This window comes from Humulus lupulus, chromosome 9 (genome assembly GCF_963169125.1).
Source record: "Humulus lupulus chromosome 9, drHumLupu1.1, whole genome shotgun sequence".
NCBI classification, from domain to species: domain Eukaryota; kingdom Viridiplantae; phylum Streptophyta; class Magnoliopsida; order Rosales; family Cannabaceae; genus Humulus; species Humulus lupulus.
Window position 1 is genome coordinate 178,164,859 of NC_084801.1, and position 6,732 is coordinate 178,171,590.

The window sequence follows — 6,732 nt, forward strand, 5'->3', positions numbered from 1 at the left end:
TAAGCATTGTCCTCAATATGTCAAAATATAAATATAAATTAAAATTGACAAGAGTTTAGAGTTTAGAATGGTCGTACCTCGATATGGTGCACCGCTAAGAGAGTAAAAGATATAACAAACAAAAATTAAATCACACATAAAACAAACAAAACAAATAAAACACAAGTTGTCAAGATCAAATAGGACTCAAAGAGCATGGTAAACAGGGTCCTCAAGGAGTATCTCATCCACTTCATCAGTTTTTAATTCTAAAAATGGTTTTAATTTTTATCCATTAACTTTAAATATATCACCATTTTTAGGATTTTCAATTTCAATAGCTCCATGTGGAAAAACAATACGAACAATGTAAGGACCAGACCACCTAGAGCGTAACTTTCCCGGGAATAAATGCAAACGAGAGTTGTATAAAAGGACTTTCTGACCTGGATAAAAATCTTTTCTCAAAATATTTTTATCATGGTAAAATTTCATACGATCCTTATATTTTTTTGAATAGTCATAAGCATCATTCCTAATTTCGTCTAGTTCATTTAGTTGAAGCTTTCGTTTCTCACCTGCTTTGTCTAAAGAAAAGTTTAACTGCTTAATTGCCCAAAAGGCTCTAACTCAACAGGTAAATGGCATGTCTTCCCATACACAAGTCTGTAGGGTGACATGCCAATGGGCGTTTTGTACGCGGTACGATACGCCCATAATGCATCAGTGAGTCTTAAGGACCAATCTTTCCTAGTTGGATTCACAGTTTTTTCTAAAATGTGCTTAACTTCCCTATTAGACACTTCAACTTGACCACTAGTTTGTGGGTGATATGGTGTTGAGACTTTATGCGTAATGCCATATTGTTTCATCAAATGTTCAAATGGCCTATTACAAAAGTGTGTACCGTTATCACTAATGATAGCACGCGGTGAACCAAAACGGGAAAATATATTTTCTTTTAAAAACCGAAGCACAACTTTGTGGTCATTAGTGTGGCATGCAATAGCTTCAACCCATTTAGACACATAATCAACTCCAACAAGTATATAAAGATTACCAAAAGAGTTAGGAAATGGTCCCATAAAATCAATGCCCCAAACATCAAATATGTCAATAATAAGAATAGGATTTAAAGGCATCATGTTTCTTTTAGTTAAACTTCCTAACTTTTGGCAACGTTCACAAGCTTTACAATAAACATATGTATCATGAAAGATAGTAGGCCAATAAAAACCACATTGTAAAACTTTAGCAGCTGTTTTCTTACCACTAAAATGTCCTCCACATGCATGATCATGACAGAAAGATATGATTTTAGATTGATCACAGTTTGGAATGCATCTTCTAATTATTTGATCAGGGCAGTATTTAAACAAGTAAGGATCATCCCAAATAAAGTTTTTCACCTCAGAATAAAATTTAGATTTATCATGCTTAGACCAATGAGATGGTATTTCTTTAGTGACCAAATAATTAACAATATCAGCATACCAAGGCAAGGAAGAAACATGCATCAATTGTTCATCAGGAAAAGTTTCAGTGATAGGGATGGAATCATGTATAGTTTCAACAACTAGTCTAGATAAATGATCAGCAACAACATTTTCAGATCCTTTTTTATCACGTATTTCTAAGTCAAATTCTTGTAAAAGCAGGATCCAACGGATCAAACGAGACTTAGCATCTTTTTTTGATAAGAGATATTTTAATGCAGCATGATCAGAGTAGACAATAATTTTAGACCCTAACAGATAAGATCTAAATTTCTCCAATGCAAAAACAACAGCAAGCAATTCTTTTTCGGTTGTGGAGTAATTTAATTGAGCATCATTTAAAGTTTTGCTAGCATAGTAAATTACATGAGGTATTTTTTCAAGTCTTTGTCCTAAGACAGCACCTATAGCATAATCAGAAGCATCACACATTATTTCAAAAGGTATTTTCCAATCAGGAGGTCGAATAATGGGTGCAGTAGTCAACAAATTTTTTAATTTTTCAAAGGCAACATGGCAATTACTATCAAAGACAAAAGCATTTTCTTTTCCAAGTAAATGGCATAAAGGCCGAGAAATTTTGCTAAAGTCTTTTATAAATCTTCTATAAAAACCGGCATGGCCTAAGAATGATCTAATTTCTTTCACAGTTTTAGGTGGAGGAAGTTTTGAAATAAGATCAACTTTAGCTTTATCAACTTCTATTCCATCAGATGAGATTACATGACCTAAAACAATTCCTTTTTTAACCATAAAATGACATTTTTCCCAGTTAAGCACAAGGTTTTTCTCTTTGCAACGAATTAAAACAAGTGAAAGATGGTGCAAAAATTCATCAAAAGAGGAACCGAACACAGAAAAATCATCCATAAATACTTCAAGAAATCTTTCAACCATGTCAGAAAAAATCGAAATCATACATCTTTGAAAAGTCGCGGGTGCATTACATAATCCAAAAGGCATACGACGATAGGCAAAAGTCCCAAAAGGGCATGTAAAAGTAGTCTTTTCTTGATCTTCTGGGGCAATGGGGATTTGGTTATATCCCGAATACCCATCAAGAAAACAATAATATGCATGGCCAGCTAATCGTTCAAGCATTTGATCAATAAAAGGTAATGGAAAATGGTCTTTTCTAGTAACATTATTCAACTTTCTATAATCTATGCACACTCTCCACCCCGTTTGTACTCTAGTAGGGATTAATTCATTTTTCTCATTTTCAACAACTGTGATCCCAGACTTCTTAGGCACAACTTGAACTGGACTAACCCATTGACTATCAGAAATAGGGTAAATGATACCTACGTCTAACAATTTTATGACCTCTTCTCTAACTACTTCTTTCATATTTGGATTTAGTCTTCTTTGACATTCCCGAGAGGTTTTAGCATTCTCTTCTAGATGGATTCTATGCATACATATGGATGGGCTAATTCCTTTAATGTCTCCAATGGTCCAACCTATGGCTTCTTTATGTTTTCTAAGGACATCTAACAATTTACCTTCTTGTTCTTTATCTAAAGCGGATGCTATGATAACAGGTAAGGTTTCAGACTCTCCTAAAAAAGCATATTTTAAATTTTCTGGCAAAGGTTTAAGGTCTAACTTTGGAGACTCAGAAATTGATTGAACATGACCTAAGGGTGAAAAAGGTTCAACTTTGGTTTCATTTAAGGGTATAGGCTCTACCAAAGAATTCACATCATCATTAGAGTCATCAACATGCAAGTTCATACCAAAGTATTTTTCACAAAAATCAAATAAGTCATTTCCATCATTTTCACAAATACTATCTATCATGTTAACTTCATGCACTTCTTCACACTCAACAGATTTAACCACATTAAAAACATTCAATTCAACAGTCATATTTCCAAAAGATAATTTCAAAACACCATTACGACAATTTATGATTGCATTAGATGTAGCTAAGAATGGTCTACCTAAAATGATAGGAATTTGAGCATGCATATTTTCCACAGGTTGAGTATCAAGAACAATGAAGTCAACAAGAAAATAAAATTTATCAACTTTTATCAAAACATCCTCTATAATGCCTCTAGGAATTTTCACAGAACGATCGGCTAATTGAAGAGTTATAGAGGTAGGTTTTAGCTCACCAAGACCAAGTTGCTTATAAACAGAATAAGGCAATAAATTTACACTAGCACCCAAATCAAGTAAAGCTTTGTTAATAAAATGATCACCAATAATGCATGAAATTGTGGGACACCCAGGATCTTTATATTTAACAAGACTCTTATATTGAATAATGGAACTAGCTTGTTCAGTTAAAAACGCCTTTTTAGGAACATTAGTGTTTCTTTTAACAGTACAAAGATCCTTTAAAAATTTAGAGTAGGCAGGAATTTGTTTAATGGCATTTAAGAAAGGGATATTGATACTAACTTGTTTAAAAACTTCTAAGATGTCATTATATTGGCCGCCTTTTTTAATTGGAAGTAATCTTTGTGGGAATGGGGCTTTTGGAATAAAAGGATGGATTGGAGTTTCTTTGTTTGATGAGTCATTGAGATTAGAACTAGAAGGCTGACTCTTTTCTTTTTCTTTTTCGTTTTCAACCTCGGGTATGTAATTGGGTTTGACAATTTTCTTTCCAGACCTAAGAGTTGAAATTGATTTGACTTCTCCATTATGACTAGACTTTCCTATCTCATATTGACCTTTTGGATTAGGGATAGGTTGACTAGGGAATGTTCCTTTTTCTCTATCAGCTAAAGCAGTGGCGAGTTGTCCTACTTGTGTCTCGAGTTTGGTAATTGATTGAGATTGATTTTGTAGGATTTGTTGGGTGGATTGCATAAATTGTTGTAAAGTATCTTCTAAGGAAGGTTTTCTTTGTTGCGGATATGGTTGATTTTGTGGGGCATGAGCTTGGTTTTGCGTGTTGTATTGGTGCCCTTGATTCATTTGGGGTTGGTTTTGTCTCCATGAAAAGTTTGGATGGTTTCTCCAATTTGGATTGTAGGTGGACGAAAATGGGCTATCATTTGGTTTCCCATAAGAATGAAGAGCATTGGCCTCCTCAGAAAAGGCTTCTTGGTAGGAAGGGCATGATTGGGCATTATGGCAAGGACTAGAACATATAGAACAAACATCTTTTCTAGGTTGAATTGGAGAGTTTATAGTTTGGCTTATGGCTAAAGCTTCTACTTTTCTCGCTAATTTGTCTAAGGATGTTCTTAAGTCTAATTCTTCTTTTACTTCATACCTTCCTCCTCTTTTTGGTGAATTAGTTGACCTAGACCTAGGATCAAAATAATTCCATTGTTGTGAATTGACAGATAAATCTTCAAGGGCGTCCCACGCCTCTTGTCCTTGAAATTTTAAAAATTTTCCAGTATGCATAGATTGAATCATTTGACGATTAGAGGGAGTCAAACCATCATAAAAATATTTTACAAGTCTCCATTTTTCAAAACCATGATGAGGACATTTTAATAATAAATCTTTAAATCTTTCCCAACATTCATAAAACTCTTCATTATCTTTTTGAAAAAACTCGGAGATTTCTCTCCTTAGACTATCAGTTTTAGACATAGGAAAAAATTTCAGTAAGAATTTATTATAAAGTTGATCCCATGTAGTTATAGACCCCGTGGGAAGGGAATTTAACCAGGCTTTTGATTTGTCTTTTAATGAAAAAGGGAACAATCTTAGTTTGACCGACTCATCAGAAAAATTTTGAAATTTAAATGTTGAGCAAATTTCTAAGAAATCTTTGACATGCATGTAAAGATCCTCTCTATCTAACCCATAAAAAGATGGCAATAATTGAATGATTGCGGGTTTAAGCTCAAAATGAGTAGCAGAAGTAGTAGGTAAACCAATGCATGAAGGAGCATTAGATGAAATAGGTGCAAAATATTCAAGCAAAGTTTTTTCAGGCACAACAGTTTCATCAACAATATTAGCAATAGGTTCCATGATGCTCAAATTTTTACTAACACTTTCAATTTCAAATAGAGATAAACGTCTTTTTACTAATCGTTTTTTCGAATTACGTTCCCAATGATGCATACAATTTTCACAAACAAGGCAACAATGATAATCTCAAACAAGCAATTTTCTGATGTGGAAGATCAGTTAAAACCGCAACCACAGAGCATACTTAGAATTTTTAGAGATTTCACAACAATATAATTCTTATGGTTTACTTGTCCCCAGGCCTATTTGTTTCCACTTACTCGCGCACTACTAACAACTCCCCGAGGTTAATTAGTAGAGGCGGATGGGAATTTTGTTCAAATTTCCTTTAAGCAAATATTGCTTATGGTGAAAGGACAAGATTTAGGTTTCTCTTTTTTTTTTTAAGTATTTTTCACAATGTTACACTAAAATATTAAAGAAGACAAAGAAAAATAAGGCAAAAATGAAATAAGACTGAAATTTAGGCAAGAGTAGGGGGGCATAGCATGCCATCAACCATAACAAAATTAAGGTAAAAACTAGGAGGCACAAGTGCCATCAACTTAAACATAAGATAGAGGACTAGGAGGCAAAAATTGCCATCAACTAGCTAGGAGGCAAAATTGCCATCAACTAGTAATTTGCGGAATTTAAATAAAATAAAAATACAACAAAATAAATAAAGAAAATTACACAAAGGTTAGGAGGCACAAGTGCCGTCAACTAACAAAGATATAAAAGAAATAAAATTACAACAAAATTAGGAGGCACAAGTGCCATCGACTATAAAAATTTAAAAGGATAGATAGGAGGCACAAGTGCCGTCACTAAAAAAAAACAATAAATATAGAAATATAAGTATATTTTTTTATGGGTGGTTGAACCGTCCCAACTTTCTTTTTATCTTTTTTTTTTTTAGTTTTTTTTTATAGATATATATTTTTTTTTCGGTTTTTTTTTTTTTTTTTAAGTGCAAAAATTAAAATAACTAGTAGAAGAATTTACTAACCTTGAGATAATTTTTGTTTCTTTTCTCTTGCAACTCCCCGGCAACGGCGCCAAAAACTTGATGGACCCAAAACGGGTATGTTTAAAAATTTATATATCGCAAGCGCACGAATCGTCCATATAGAATAGTGATCGTAAGCAAGGATGTCGAACCCAAAGGAGTTGTCTAAAATCGAAAATGAAACTATTTTAAATCAAAAGTAATAAATTCTAACCTAGTTCCAAAGATTGATAAGTTTTAATGAACATAAAATAAAAGAAAAAAATAAAGCTATTTAAGATAATGAAAATAAACCAATAATGAGTTGAAAATAAG

At 33.2% G+C, this 6,732-nt stretch overlaps 1 non-coding gene across 1 annotated transcript; it reads left to right on the forward strand.

Annotated features, from left to right (window-relative positions):
• Positions 1–4,917: 4,917 nt before the first annotated feature.
• On the forward strand, positions 4,918–5,024 carry LOC133802721 (small nucleolar RNA R71). Its single transcript, XR_009877466.1, has one exon. It is a non-coding gene; the product is annotated as a small nucleolar RNA R71 (small nucleolar RNA).
• Positions 5,025–6,732: the final 1,708 nt, after the last annotated feature.